General features: G+C 46.0%; 1 protein-coding gene across 5 annotated transcripts in view; it reads right to left on the minus strand.

The window, feature by feature from the left end:
* NHEJ1 (non-homologous end joining factor 1) overlaps positions 1-14,855 on the minus strand; it is a 78,545-nt gene that overhangs the window by 19,954 nt on the left and 43,736 nt on the right. The gene's annotated exons all lie outside the window — the stretch shown is intronic.

Consider the following 14,855-nt stretch of genomic DNA (forward strand, 5'->3'; position numbering starts at 1 on the left):
CTCCAGGGTTCATCTCCAGGTGAGGGCATGAAGGAAGGACCGAACTTAGGCTCTGGTTACAGGGCATCTTGAACACCTGCTGATAATAAAACACTAACTGTCAAGGTTTGGGCCCTCCAACCCACCAAAACAGAGGAAGAGGGTGGGAGAGAAATTTTATTCCCTCTGATTCCCACCCCAGGGAGCAACAGCCCCCAGCGCAATCCCACTCTGAAGGCCACTAGCCAGAGCAGAAGGGCACCTGAGGGAGACTCTCAAGGAAGGACCAAGGGACAAGGGACTGGATCGGCCCCTTCCTCCAAAGGGAAGGAGGGTCATGGACACGGGAGAAAGGCTGAGGAGACACCTGGCCCAGTCCGCTATCCTCCACTTCTACTTCCACTGTGTCTAACTACTGAGGTGGCTTCTGTAAGATCTGTGGGAGAATAAAGCAGAGAAGGCAAGGAAATAAAAGCCAACCATGATAAAAAGAGACAGGGCAGCACATAGATGGCTAGCCCAGGAGGCCAGGTCCCCAGGTCTTGAGGGGCATATCTTCCACCGAGAACCCTGAGTGCTAAAGTGACTCACTGCAGCTCTTGGCACGTGGGCACAATGCTTTACTCCTAACGGTCACTTCATAGCTGGCCTTCATGCAGCTCATTCCCCACACAATCGGAACCTTAGTTTACGCAGACCCTTTAGCCCCTGCCTGCTTCCTGTGCCTAGGCCTGATCTGGTTCAGGAAGAGTCTCCCCACCACAACAAGAGCCAACAGTGAATAGGGGTAGCCACATCGAAAGCAGGAGTCAGCTTCTCCAATCAAATTCCTAATAACCTGGGATCTAGTTCAGAGAGGAGGGATGTGGGCACCATTAAAAATGCAGTCAGAGGGGTGCCTGGGTGGCACGCAGTCCGTTAAGCATCTGACTCTTGGTTTCCACTCAAGTTGTGATCTCAGGGTCGTGAGATCGAGCCCCATGTAAGGCTACGTGCATAGAGCGGAGTCTTCTTGAGAAACTCTCTCCCTCTCCTTCTGCCCCTATGCCCCCCTCTAAAATTAATAAATAACTCTTTTTTTAAAAAGTAAATTTAAAATGCCATCAGAAAAGTGTGATGGGATGCCTTGGTGACTCAGTAGGTTAAGCAGCTAGCTGCCTTCCCAGTGTCCTGGGATTGAGTCCTGCATTGGGCTCCTGGTTCTCCCTCTGCCTCGGCCTGCCACTCTGCCTGCCTGTGTTCTCTCTCACACTCTAAGAAATAAATAAGTAAAAATCTTTATTAAAAAAAGAAAGAAAGAAAGAAAAGTATGAAAGGAGTTAAGGGGCAGGTTTCAAGGAAGTAAGACATAAGTGAGAAATATGTTCACAGAGGTCATAAGGAGTCCTGAAGGCAGAAAAGCAGAGAAATCCTGGGAAAAGCTATGAATGTACCAGTTCAACTCCACCTGGGTTGGGCCCAAGAAGAGAAGCTTTGAGAAGCTGCCATAAGGTAAGAGGCTCAGTAAATCAAAATTTAGATTAGGGGAGAGAAGTGGAGACTTACTTACTCAGGCGTTCCTGGATGCAAAGCATTTTGCTTCATCCAGAAACACTTCCAAAAACAGGATCCTAAAGCCCAGAAATCAAGGAATCAAACTGAGAAAGGGTCATTTGGGAAAGGAAACACGGAGCTCTAAGATTTCTTTTTTTCTAAATCATTCAGGGTGGGAGGAAAGTGAGAGGACCAACGTCTTGCTATTTTGGTCACTCTCGACTGTATAAAGTTGGTAGAATTTTGCCAGACTAGTCCCCCAGGTGGAGGAGGGGCTGGGGGCCCCCTGACGAGGTAGAAGAGTTGGTAATGAGCCAAGAAAGATTCTGTAAATACAAGGTGCTGGAGAGATGAAATTACTACTCATGGGACTCAACCTGTCAGTCATCCGTGCTCTGTGACCATGCCTAAAACTAGATGGACATTAATTCAACAGATAGGCACCGGGGCCTGCCGTATTCCAGGTACCGTTCCTGGCTGCAAAAATGAACACAACATAAAACAATTCTTGCCCTGTGGCACCTATGTTTTAGTGCTGAAAGATCACTAATAAAAAATAGTATGTTAAAGAATGTTGGGTGCCAAGGGGAGGAGTGGGGGCAGGAAGAAGAGTAGGATAAGGAATTGGGAGTGTACGGATGGAGGGGTGAATGGCCATTTTAAATAGGGCAGGTGGGGGAGGGGGACTTTGACGAGATGACATCTGAGCAAACATCGGAAGGACCCGAGAGATTTAGTTCATGGGTGTCTGAGAGACAAGTGCTGGAAACAGAGGGAACAGCTAGTGCAAAGGCTTAAGGGGAGAGTGTACACAGGGTACTGAAAGAACAGTAAGATGGTCAATGGGTCTAGAGGGAAGTAAGGGAATAAGAGATTGTAGGAGAGGTCGGAGAAGCTACGGGGGTCAGATATCCAGGAACTCCTCAGCCATGGTGAGGACTGCTTTTACTTGAAGTGACATGGGAAGCCTTTGCAGGGTTTGGAGCCAAGAAGTGGCTAACTTAGAACTTCAAAGGGTCAGCCCAGCTTCCAAATTAAGAAGAGACTGTAGGAGAGCCAGAGTGGATGTTACAGAGACAAGTTAGGAGTCTACGACAGTCATCCGAGCAAAAATTGAAGATGGCTCCGATCAAGGTGGAAGAAGCAGAAGAAGAGCCTGTAATCTATCTTGAAAGAAGAGCCAACAGAATTTCCTGATGGACTGGATGAGAAATAAGAGTTAATTAACATGACCCCAAATTGCTTTTTAATTCAAATAAGTGGAAGGACAGAGTTGCCATCAACTAAAAAGGGAAGGTTAAAGGAGGAACGTGCTTGGCATAGGTGTGCTGGGGAGAGCGGGAGAAATCAGTAGTTCCATTTGAATGTGCCGAGTTTGAATTGTCTATCAGACTTTCCATTGGCAATATTGAACAAGCAGCTGGAGACACAAGTCTAGAGTTTGGGAAGATCTGGGCTGGAGATACAGGCATAAAAATGGCTTAAAGCCATGAGATTAAATGTAATCACCAACAGAGGGAAGGCAGGTAGAGAACAGAAGAGAACCAGGGATGGAACCTTGGAAAACAAAGAGCCTTGGTACAGAAAAAAGGAAAACATCAAAGGAGATTGCAAAGAAGAAACAGAGGATAGAAACAGAAAAATAAGGCCAGTAAAGTACACATCTCTGGAAGCAAATGAAGAAACTGTGTCAAGAAGGACTGGCTGGGGGGCGCCTGGGTGGCTCAGTGGGTTAAGCCGCTGCCTTCGGCTCAGGTCATGATCTCAGGGTCCTGGGATCGAGTCCCACATCGGGCTCTCTGCTCAGCAGGGAGCCTGTTTCCTCCTCTCTCTCTCTCTGCCTGCCTCTCTGCCTACTTGTTATCTCTCTCTGTCAAATAAATAAATAAAATCTTTAAAAAAAAAAAAAAAAGAAGGACTGGCTGGCCGACTGTATGAAAGGCTGACTGTAGTCCAAATAAGAGGAGAACCAAGAACTACTGGATTTTTGCAATGAGAAAGTCAGTCTTGACCTTTTTGAGAACAACTTCAGGAGAGTGATAAGGAGTCAAAACCCCACTGAAATGGTTAGAGAGACCAGGAAGTGAGGGACTGCACACAATGAAAATAGACAACTCTTGTGAAGAGTTCCATAGGAAAGCAGGCAAAGAAGCGGGCTGGTAACTGGTGGGCAAAGTGGGGTTATCAAGAGGAGGTTTTCTGAGGTGGGAAAAATAATAGCACATTTGTGTGCTAATATGATGAGCCTGTAGAAAGCAAAAAGTTAGAGAGGGAGAATTACTGGAGCAATTTCCTTGATAGGTGACCTAGAATCCAATGCACAAATGACGAACTGCCTTTAGATGGGCAGATGGTGAATTTTTCCATGCAAACAGGTAGAAAGGCAGTGTATGAGGGTACAGATGTTAACAGGGAGTAGAAGCAGTGCTGCAAATCTGTTAAAGTTCACCTCTGATGACTTATTTTTTTTCCCAGCAAAACAGGAAGCAGGATCAAGGTGGCTTGAGGAAAGAGAAGAAGGTGTGAAATGATGGGAGAGGGACTGGGTCAGGGAACTACAAGAACGCCTGGCGGTATTAAGAGTACATTTGAGGTTCATGGTCAAGAATTTATTCATTCCTCTGCTGAGAGTCAGAAATAGAGAAAGGGGCGGGGGGCAGTTGGTGGGAGAGGGAGAGAAAGAACCTTAAGCAGGCTCCACTCCCAGCTTGGAGCCTGATGCAGGGCTCAATCTCATGACCCTGAGATCATGACCTGAGCCAAAATCAGGAGTAGGACATCAAGAATTTAAATGGAAGCAGTCAGCATGACTGTTATGGTTATTTTGTTGTTGTTGTTGTTTCCTGAACTAACCATGTTTGGCTATATATGCAGCTACGGAAGAGGCCAAAAAGTTAGGTTTACCTATAAACAAAAGATGGGCAATCGGGTCGACAACACAGGCAAGGAAGTGATTCTAATGACTGACCACAGAAGTGGAGTAAAGAAGGGAAGCAGGACATCAAAGGAGCCAGGACAATAAAAAGGAAGGTAAGATCAATGGACTGGAGGTCCCTGCGGGATTCAAGGAAGGTTGAGTTGAGGTAGAGAAAGACAGTTGGAAGAGTAAGAGGAAGAAGTGGTTGGAAAGTAAGACATATAAAATTGAGATGATGGACTGGTTGCCATTATTAGCCATGACAAGGTCTAGAATGGACTCAAGGGCAGAGTTTCTAAACAGCAGCCACTCTGGCCTAAACAATGTTTGGCCATGGCAGGCAGGGGTTGGAAGGCATTCTGCCTACTACAGGGTGTTGAGCCATGTCCCTGGACACTACCCATGACTACTAGATGCCAGCAGTGTCTCTCAAGTTATGACAACCAAACATGTCTCCAGACATTGCCAAATGTTCCCTGTGGGCAAAACCTCCCTGTGTTGAGAAGCATTGCTCTAGAGTATGACCACAGAAAATCAGTGAATGAGACAGAGCAGAAGTCAAGATAATTAGGGAAGACTGGAGAAAGTGTCCTTGAGTCAGGAGCTAAAGTCCTCAAGAAACAAATGGCAGGGGCGCCTGAGTGGCTCAGTGGGTTAAGCCACTGCCTTCGGCTCAGGTCATGATCTCAGGGTCCTGGGATCGAGTCCCGCATCGGGCTCTCTGCTCGGCAGGGAGCCTGCTTCCCTCTCTCTCTCTCTCTGCCTGCCTCTCCATCTACTTGTGATTTCTCTCTGTCAAATAAATAAATAAAATCTTTAAAAAAAAAAAAAAAAGAAAGAAACAAATGGCAATGACTCAGAGTCACTACACCACAACAAATGCATACTGGCGGGTATACTCTGACCAGAGAGCCCAAACTGGGCTTTTTAGGGAAGAGGAGGGAAAACGGTCAGAAAGCAGCAATGAGAAGCATGGAAGACACATATCCCACCACCATATTCAGGGGCAAGAGGACAATGTGAGTGGGCAGCAGATAAAGAAGTATCCTCTGTGAAAGCCAGGTTTGTGAGCAAGAAGGGAAAGGAGTGCTCAGAGAAGAGACTAAACATAAAGGCAATTTTGCTGATGATACACTATTAGTTCCAGAAGGCACAGTGGAAGGGTTCAGGAACTGGGGAAGGCTGGGAAAAGAAGACAGAGGGAAGTGCAAGGCGTGTCCCTCAAACTGGAAGGTGGAATCTGGTAGGAGGTCCACTAAGGAGAGTGGTGGCTTAGTGGACACACATCTTCAAAACAAGAGAAGGGAGCTTCCTGTTATTTTAGCAAGAAGGTGGACAGAAGGTACAAATCTGCCGGGAATAGGGTGCATGTCACTAGCAGTCACGCTGTAATTACCAACCCTAGGCTAGACGTGGTCTAGAACAAGAGGATCACCTTCACTTCCCCAAAGAACAGCACCAGCTTTATTGAGGAAGCCAACCAAACAGACACACATCTATCAAGAGATGAGAGCAGGTTTTTAAAAAACCTGGGAGCTAAGGAAATCTTCCAGAAGAAGGAAGCTTGAGTAAGGTTCATGCAGATAGGCCTAAAGCCCTAAGTGGGATTTCTGTGGTCCATCAGGCAAGTGCCTTCCTTCTTGGGGGATTCAAAATTAGGGTGATCTAAGAGGGGCGGAAGACCTCTAAAGAAGCAATGGATCATGGCCAAGAATCCAGAAGACCTGATCTCATGCTTACGCTCTGGAAGAGGATCAGAATGTGGTGAATTCCCAGATGGACTGAGAATCACCCCAAGCCAGTCAGGGTTAAGAAAGGGAACCTGGATCAGGAAGCCGGGGAAGCTGAATCAATCAAATTAAGAAACAGCAAAGAACTCTATCACGATAAGGAATTGGAGCTGGGTACATTTATCCACTACCCTTTCTTCCTTTTCAAAAAATTACAAAATGACATTCTGACTTTTAACACTTAGATAATACTTAACATTTCAGTTTCAACACTATGGACTTGTAGACATAACAGTAAAAGATGCTGTTCATTTTGCCTCCAAACCCATTCTTCAGAGGTAACCATTGTGAACAATCTTTTTTCTATTCTTATATAAATGTGCATGTACAGAGGTGTCTTCTCCCCCCAAATGGGACCAAACTGCATATATTCTTACGCATTTTGCTTTTTGTCACTTACTAGTATATGATGGCTGTCTTTTCAAGAATGACCTACATATAGATCAACCTCATTTTTTTAAAGGCTTCATTGTACTACATTGTGTGGATAAACTACAATTTTTTCATATTTACACAACAAAGGGAGTTTAAACTGTTTCCAATTTTCTCCATTAGAAACAACACTGCTGGGTGCCTGGGTGGCTCAGTGGGTTGAGGCCTCTGCCTTCAGCTCAGGTCATGGTCCCGGGATCCTGGGGTCAAGGCCCATGTAGGGCTCTCTGCTCAGCGGGGAGCCTGATTCCCTTCCTCTCTCTCTGCCTGCCAGCCTCTCTGGCTACTTGTGATCTATGTTTGTCAAATAAATAAAATCTTCAAAAAAAAAAAGAAAGAAAACAACACAGCTTTCAACATACTCGTGCACAAGTGTTCACACATTACTAATTCTACAGATCACATTCCTACCTGCTGGATTGTATAGGAGGAAATGTAAGTGGGTTGGCATATGGTATTCTTTACCTTCTGATTCTAGCACTTTCAAGTGAGCTATTGCGTACTGTATCATATTGTAGCTTTTAGGGAAGAAAGGAATGTTGTTTAAGAAAGAACATCACTGTTGTTTTAAAATACAAGTAGCAGGGTACTGCCTGTGATTCAACTATTTTAAGTCCTTATTTTCTCAAACTAAGTGCTTGCTGTTTCCAAATATGCAAGAATAGCTTTTACACTTTCCCCCTCACACTTGTTGATTGGCTTTGCAGAAATAAAGTTTTAAAATTAAAAAAAAAAATAGAGCTGATAGAGCTGATACTGCCAAAAAACCCTGCCCTCCAAAAATAATGTATGAATCTGTATTCCCACTACAATTGTATGAAGAATGCCCAATTCCCCATAATCTTGCCAAAGATACAATAATTGATTTGTTTTTGCTGACTGACAGAAGAAGATCTCATCCTTGCTTTAATGTGAACGCTATTTTGTTCTGTTTGCTCTCTTTAGTGGGGGATAATATGTCAGTTTGAGAACTGTTTTCGGATTCCTTTATATGCAGACACACGGAACCAAAAAGATAGCATCTTCGTTAAATATACTGACTGCTGAATGGAAAGATATCTGAGGATGATAATCATTAGACACATAACCAATACTCTGGAATGTTCACTGTGTGCCACACCATGAAAAGTACTCAAGTAGGCTATCTTCCTGAGCTCTTAAAACTCCATAGAGGGCACGGATAGATTCTTTTTCCACAAAAAGAAACTGAGATCAGGTAACTGAAGTAGCTTTCTTGAAGTTGCACATCTAGTAACTGAATGTTTTGAATCCAGACTACCTGACTCTGAAGCCCCCATGTAGACAACAGTATGACTTGCTCAACCAATGTCCTATAGGCAGTGGCTGGTGAGGTCAGGATTCAAAGCCAAGTCTGCCCAGCGGCAGAGCACCCATATGTAAGGTGTTTGTTCAACAGAACTTGCATCACCTATATGAATAATGTAATGACAGTGTGGGAAAGAATTTGTTCCCACCTAAACTTTTTTTTGGGGGGGGGGGGTCTGATTTTGGTATTTTTGGTTCTCTTTTGCCTAAAGTTAAAAAAAAAAAAATCCTGACATTGACTTGGGTGAACTAAAGGCAGGGCCACTGTGTCGCATGGCTCAGGGGCATCATACTTAATGTGAATGGAGCTCCTTGGAGTTGCTCAGTCCACAACCTGGAGGGCTGAATGTGGTGGTGCTGGACCAGATACAGACTGTCTGAAGGAAATGGCCGATTTCTTCCCGCAGTTGGGCCCGCAGAGCTCAGGGAAACAGAGTGCCCCCTAGTGGTTGAGAACCGTGTTGACGACCGCAGAAGTAGAGCTCAAAATCTCCAGAACAGACAGAACGAGGGTCACTGAGATGAAATGGGGAGACATGAAGATGAACCGCTGCTCTATCTAGAGGGCACTCTTACAAAAGAACGCAAGATTATCCCAAAGCTACTCTTCGGAGAATCAAGGGTGGCCCCCAGGAAACAAAGGGAAACAGAGGATAAGTATTGCCCAGAATTCGGGTCTCAAGGATAAGATGCCTACACAGTAAATGAAGACAGGAAAGGAAAATGACTTTACTAAACTAGAGGAGGGGGCAGAGAAGGTAGGAACAGGCAGAAATAGACTCAAGACTAGATAATCAGTCCTTGGAAACTTCTGAGTAATCTTCCAAGAGGCACTCCCCCCACAAAAAAAAAAAAAAAAACACTAGAAAATTAGGAGAACCTTGAAAATGTTCTCAAGGGGGAAAATGATGCTAAAAGAAACCCAGATGTGGTGAATGTAAAATGAATGGAATTTTGGATTCATTCCTACTGTCAGCCTCTCTTAGAATTGAGGCAAAGGCAATTGCAGACTTGGGAAGAAAGGCTTAACTTGACCAAATTAAAATGGCTTAAAGCCATGAGGAGACCATGAGTAAAACAGAAACATACATCAGCTGGGCAGAAGATGGGCCCTGAGAATCAGCATAGTAACTGAAAGCAATGGGACAGATGAAGCCACGATAAACATGATCATGAATGCCAATCACTTGCTTGCTAGAGAAGGAGATATTCTGGGTAATTGCATTTTCTAGTTTAATGTTTACCATTTGTTACTTGCACAGATTATCAGTTTTCAAAGAATTCACCAGTATGTTGTTGTAAAATAAAAATAACACGAAAATAGAAGATGCCTCAGAATCTTCCAGTGACACTGGGTGCTTATCAAAAGTATCAGTGGTTACGACTGCCTAAGATTTGTATGGAATCTAGTCTCAGTTACTGACCTGGCTCAGAAGAAGCAATCTAGAAGGATGTAGATGGCACCGAATAAGGAGAAGACAATACTCAGAGTTAAAAGCCATCATATTTTTTAGTTCAAAGGACTCAATACAGTTAGAAGTATGGCAAATGATAATACGGACAGAGGAAAACAATGCCACATTCAGCATGACAACTCAGGAGACTGTGAGTTCCATAAGAGCAATGACTTTGTTTAAGTCACTGTTCCATCCCTGCTTCTAGCACAGTGACTGACTCATAGTAGGCACTCAAAAATACTCAGAGGAGGAATAAATGCTGTTCTGCCCTTTTCCCATTCTCCCTGCCACCCCCAAAACAAAACAAAACAAAACACATTTCTAGAAAGAAAGAAGGAATGCTGTTCACTTGGTCTAATAGCCATCTTCACATTCTCTACTCAGGGAAATTCTCAGCCTTCAAGGTCCCACACAAATGTCTTCTCTTTCTTAGTCTTCCCTGAGCTCCCTTCCCACTCTCCGCAACCCCACCTCCTCCAAAACGCCAGAATTAAACCTTTTTCATTCTTGGCTTCCAAAGCCCATCACTCAGATCTGTATCTGCTCTCATTTCATTCTGCATTATGTTGTAGTTCAGTTTGTTTTTGTTTTTGTTTGTACTCTGTATTGCTGTGTCTGACCCTTCCACTGGGTTATAAGCTCCTGGAGGGCCAGGTTCTTGAAGGATTTGGTGATTCTGGAAACCCCATCTTTTAACATAATGCCTTATAAACAGTCATTACTTAAACGTCTGCTAAGTTTAATAAAACAGAATGACACTCTTGGTGTCTAATAAAAAGCCAGCATCTAATAGATGCTCGATAAATATTTATTATATGAATGAACCGAAAGAAAGATACCAACAAAACAAAGTTCTTTGCCTCAAATCCTGGGGCTGGAGGGCGTGCCTTGAAGAGAGAGCAATGGCCTGAGAGACTTGCCTGGTTCACGCACTCAGCCTCTGGCCCTCGGGCACCAGAGCTGCCAAGAGAAGTCTGAGGGAGTGCCAGGAAGAGGAACAAAGCTGGCGTGGGGAGGGGGAGGGCAGGGTGAAAACGGAGCCAGCGATGAGGGGCACACGGGGCAGATGGCCTAAGTGACGTCTGGGACCACATATGGTAATCTTCTGCTAACGCTGGGATCGAGTAAACACCCAAGAGGGGAGGAATTGTTTAGCCTGCGCCGAAGGGCTGAAAGTAGGGGAAAGGATAAAGCGTGGCATGGAAGGTCAAAGCCCTGTGACCAGAAAGCCAACCACGGGACACGCTGCTCTCCTTGGACTCAAACAACCACGTCACCGTCACGTACGTTTTCACAGATACCAACAAGTGTGATTACCTTCACTATCAGGCCAAAAGGAGGTCTACAAACAGATGGATTCTTGCGGTGAGAAGACCCAAAACCCTAAACAAAAAGCCCATGCCTGTAACACACAAAGCCCTTTTACCGCATTGCAGAATGCAGCCCCGAGCTCTGTGTTACTAAGCAGTATCCAAACTGCCCCCCCCCCACCAAAAACCCAACTACGGATTTGTACTTCACCTGTAAGGGAAAAGCATCTTCAAGAGAAGAGAAAAGGGGGAGGAGGGAATCAGTGCAGCGGTGGGCCCAAACCCCTTCCCCGTCATCCTGTAAAACCCATAATATCTCCCTTCTGGGTCCTCATTCGCTGCTTTCCGTTTTACTCTAACAAAGCCACCTCTAAAAGTGGTGTCTGCTGAAAACACATGCATTTCTCCCCATTCTCCTGCACGTCTGCCTGCCCGCTCTCAGGAAGTCTCAGTGGATGCCAACTGTGCCTATGACATTCACGGTAAGTACTGAGCAGGCGGGACAGAGAAGATACGGCTTCCCGCTTCAAAGAACTTGTAATCTACTTGAAGAGACAAAACAGAAATACGTGCACATTGCACAAAAATCACTGCAAAACAACACGTGACATATGCAGCAGCAAAAAAAAAAAAAAAAAATAGGCTGCATTATCTATCTGCAAATGGTCTGCATAGTAAGAGCTTGAAGATAAGATTCTGGGAAGGCTTCCTGGCAGAGGCGCCTCTTCTTCCTGAAGAAGAAACGCTGAAATGGCCCGACTGAAATCAATGGAAGGGGTCATAAAATCTAGAAGGAACCATGAGGTATATCCCATCGAAACTGCTCTTTGACTTACGAAGTAAACAGAAGCCCGGGGAGCTTAAATAATATGTCCAGGGACACAGAGATAAGTGGAAGAACTCCACCTCAAATCAGAGTGTTCTGTCCTCACATCCAGGGCAGGCAGCAGAACCGTCCCAGAGAAGCGAGAATTGGCAAATGACTGTGAGGAAGGAGGTTGGGCTTGGCTGTGACAAGGGGACTGTTCCGTAGGATCCTGAGATGTAAGTCCCAGGCTATCCCCAAATCCGGTGCTCTGTGTGACACTGTGCTCTGTCCCTGCCCAGGAACACCCAGCATCCCTTCGTGCATTTCCCGCCCCACACGCCCTACTCTGAGAGTTAGCTCCCAGCAGCTGCCGTTCCTATATTCCCAAGGCCCTTCCAGTCCTAAGGACCCAAGAAGATCCAAGACACACATATGGCAAAACTAGCCAAGAAGCAACTCCATATATGAACCTTTGGTTCTGCTCATTACCCCACCCTCCTTTGCCCCCACCAACACTGAGGAAACCAGATGTACAAACGGTTAACAGAGGGAAAAAAAAAAAAATCCCACCCAGACCACTTGAAACGCGGCTAGTCTGGCTGGGCTTCGAATCCGCTCAGCGACTGCTCCATGTCTTCTATTTATAGCCTCTGGGTGCCCAGCCCAGCTTCCAGGTCACTAATTGTGGCCCAGCCCCGAGCCAATCCCCCCCATCTCCTCCCCCGCCCTTGCAACACAGGGAAAAGGCAGCAAATCCGGCTTTGTCCAGCCCAGGAAGAACAGCCAGGAGTGGGATCTGAATCCAAGACCCTATATTATAGGTCCTGAAGAAGGTACCAGAACCGTCCAGAGGGTCTGCCCTCAGACTGTGTATCTTGGAGAGCTGTGCTATCCCCTCCTTCAATAGCAGGCATCCTTTCCTGAATTCTTCAAGTTCATCCAAAGTTGAATCCCAGTTTCAGGCTCACCCATTCAAATACTAGAGAGGGGAGATATGGGTTTGGCCACCAAAGACACTGTGAACAGTCCAGCAAAGAGCGTATCTCTTTTAGTAGATGTGTAAGTATCTGGAGATTGGGATGCCTGCCCTGTTTGGGGGTCTCTTTGCTGGAGGACCTACCCGTTTATTTGTTTTACTACTCTGCAAAAAGAAGGTACCCACGGAGGGGGTGTGCTCAGCATTAAGCCTCCAAAACTTCTTTTCTAACACCCACCAAATACATTTGAAATTTCAGACGAAGTTTCAGACAGAGCCCTGAACAGGATGGGTTTCTTAGGATGCTCTAAATAATTCCTTCTGATTCCAACATGCTATTATCTGTGTATCATTCTATATAACATTATTTCCCCCTAAGAATGGAGATGGCTCTAAGATGAGCAGTGATTATTTTCTGACATATGGGGCTTTGTGAAGTTATCCTGAGAAGAGGAGAAAAGCTCCTCTTTTTTTTTTTTAATTAAAGGCACAAGGGACATACACACAAAAAAACAAAAACTTGGCAAAAAGACTCAGCAAGGTTTTCTCTGTCAGTTCCGTGTCTGTGGTACACTGGGGCCACCCCTAGTGGGCCTCATCCTTGACTCTTAATTCTGTATCTGAAGCCTCGTGTCCATCCCAGGGAAACCTATCTACTCTTCACCTTGAGAGCAAAGGGCTGGGGCCAGAAGTGAGGAGAGAGTTACAGGTTAGAGTAAGAGTGTGAACTGTCCTTCCTTGCCCAGCGCCCCAGTGCCCAAGCTAGGCTTACCTCTCATCCCAGACAGCCCAACAGACTCACTCCCTATATAACCTTGACCATGACTGCCCAAGATGACACATCTCGGTGTCAGTCCTCCCCTTCTTGACTTGGGGTTCCTTTGGGCCAGTGGGTAACATGCCAAGGATTCTGGTTATTGGAGCCAGAACCAGAACGCTGCTGAGCTATCTCATCATCACCCACAAATACCAATTCCCAGCCCCAAATGGCCCCAAATCTTTCCTCCCAAGACCACAAGGGGAAAAAAAAGTTTCCAAATTAAAAAACTAAAACTGGCAACAAAGGTGCCCCATGGCAGTAACCTTTAAAACTGGCCATTAAAGTTTATAAGTCAGACGGGCACCAACGTGAACGATCAAGAAGAGGAAAACAGCCCCCTCCCTTGGGGACCTGGAGCCACAGCCTTCCCCCTAAAGCCACAGGGTTGATGTCACAAGAAGCGCTTGCTGCCGTCAAGGGCTCTCTGTGTCCCGACTACAGCGGGTGGGTGTCTGGCCCAGAAGAAGGGACAGGGGAGGGGCAGGGAGGGTAGAGGTTGGGCGTATAGACGAGGTAGGGGAAGGTAGGGAAGGGGACAGAAACAACCAATCTCCTCCTGGCCGGGAGAGTTGTCTGCGAGTCACAGGCCCGGAGGGACAGGCCTGTGGGGCTGGCGGAGGACAGTGGTTCTCGACTTTCTTCCACCCAACACACATGAGGCATACCGCATATTTTTATCAGTAACTACGGGTCGTTATGCCCTGGTTCTTCGCCATCCCGGGGAGAGAGGGAGCACATATCAGAAATCTTTTGGTAAGGGTAGGAATCGTCTGAAAAGGCCTCCAAAGCATCCTGGCTGCCTCCCCTAGGGGTTATGTACCCCCTGTGAAGAACCATCAGTTTAGGGAGCCTACTTCTCCTTCCCTCCCTTCCTTCCTTCCATGTAGTCAACAAATAACGTTTCGAGAGCTTACATGTGCCAGACATTGTTCTAGGGGCACAGGGGAGACAGCGGTGAACACACAGACAAAATTCTCTGCCCTCATCGAGAATCTCTGCCTTCACAGGGGAAAAACAACCTAATAAAAAAGTAAAATCTGTGGCATGTTGGGTTGTGATAAACGCTAAGGAGAAAAACAGAGTGGGGCGGGGTGGGGGGGACAGAAAGTGCTGGTGGGGGCGGGGCTGGAGGTGGGGATGAAATTTTAGATAGGGTGGCCCGGAAGTCCTCAGCTTCCTGAAGGAAGAGAAGGAACCGGCCATGAGGATATCTGGGGAAAGAACATTCTCTGCGGGGGGACCAGCAAGCGTGAAGGGTCTTGTGCCCAGTGTATTCCAGGAAGAGCGAGGCGGTGGTCACCGTGGTGCTCAGAGGCCCTCCTTCTCCAATTCAGAGGAGTTGGGCTGATTGCCTGCCAGACTCAACTGTCCTAGCCAGGGACATGCTCACAAGCAGTAAAAACTGATACAGCTTGATGAAAGGAGACACGGGTGGGTAAGATGAGCTGAGTAGTAAAGTGTTTCTCTTTCTTTAAACAGCTCAGATTTCTTTTAAATAAAAATCTCA

Source organism: Mustela putorius, unplaced genomic scaffold (genome assembly GCF_011764305.1).
Source record: "Mustela putorius furo isolate JIRA1106 unplaced genomic scaffold, ASM1176430v1.1 tig00000275_pilon_pilon_pilon, whole genome shotgun sequence".
NCBI lineage: Eukaryota > Metazoa > Chordata > Mammalia > Carnivora > Mustelidae > Mustela > Mustela putorius.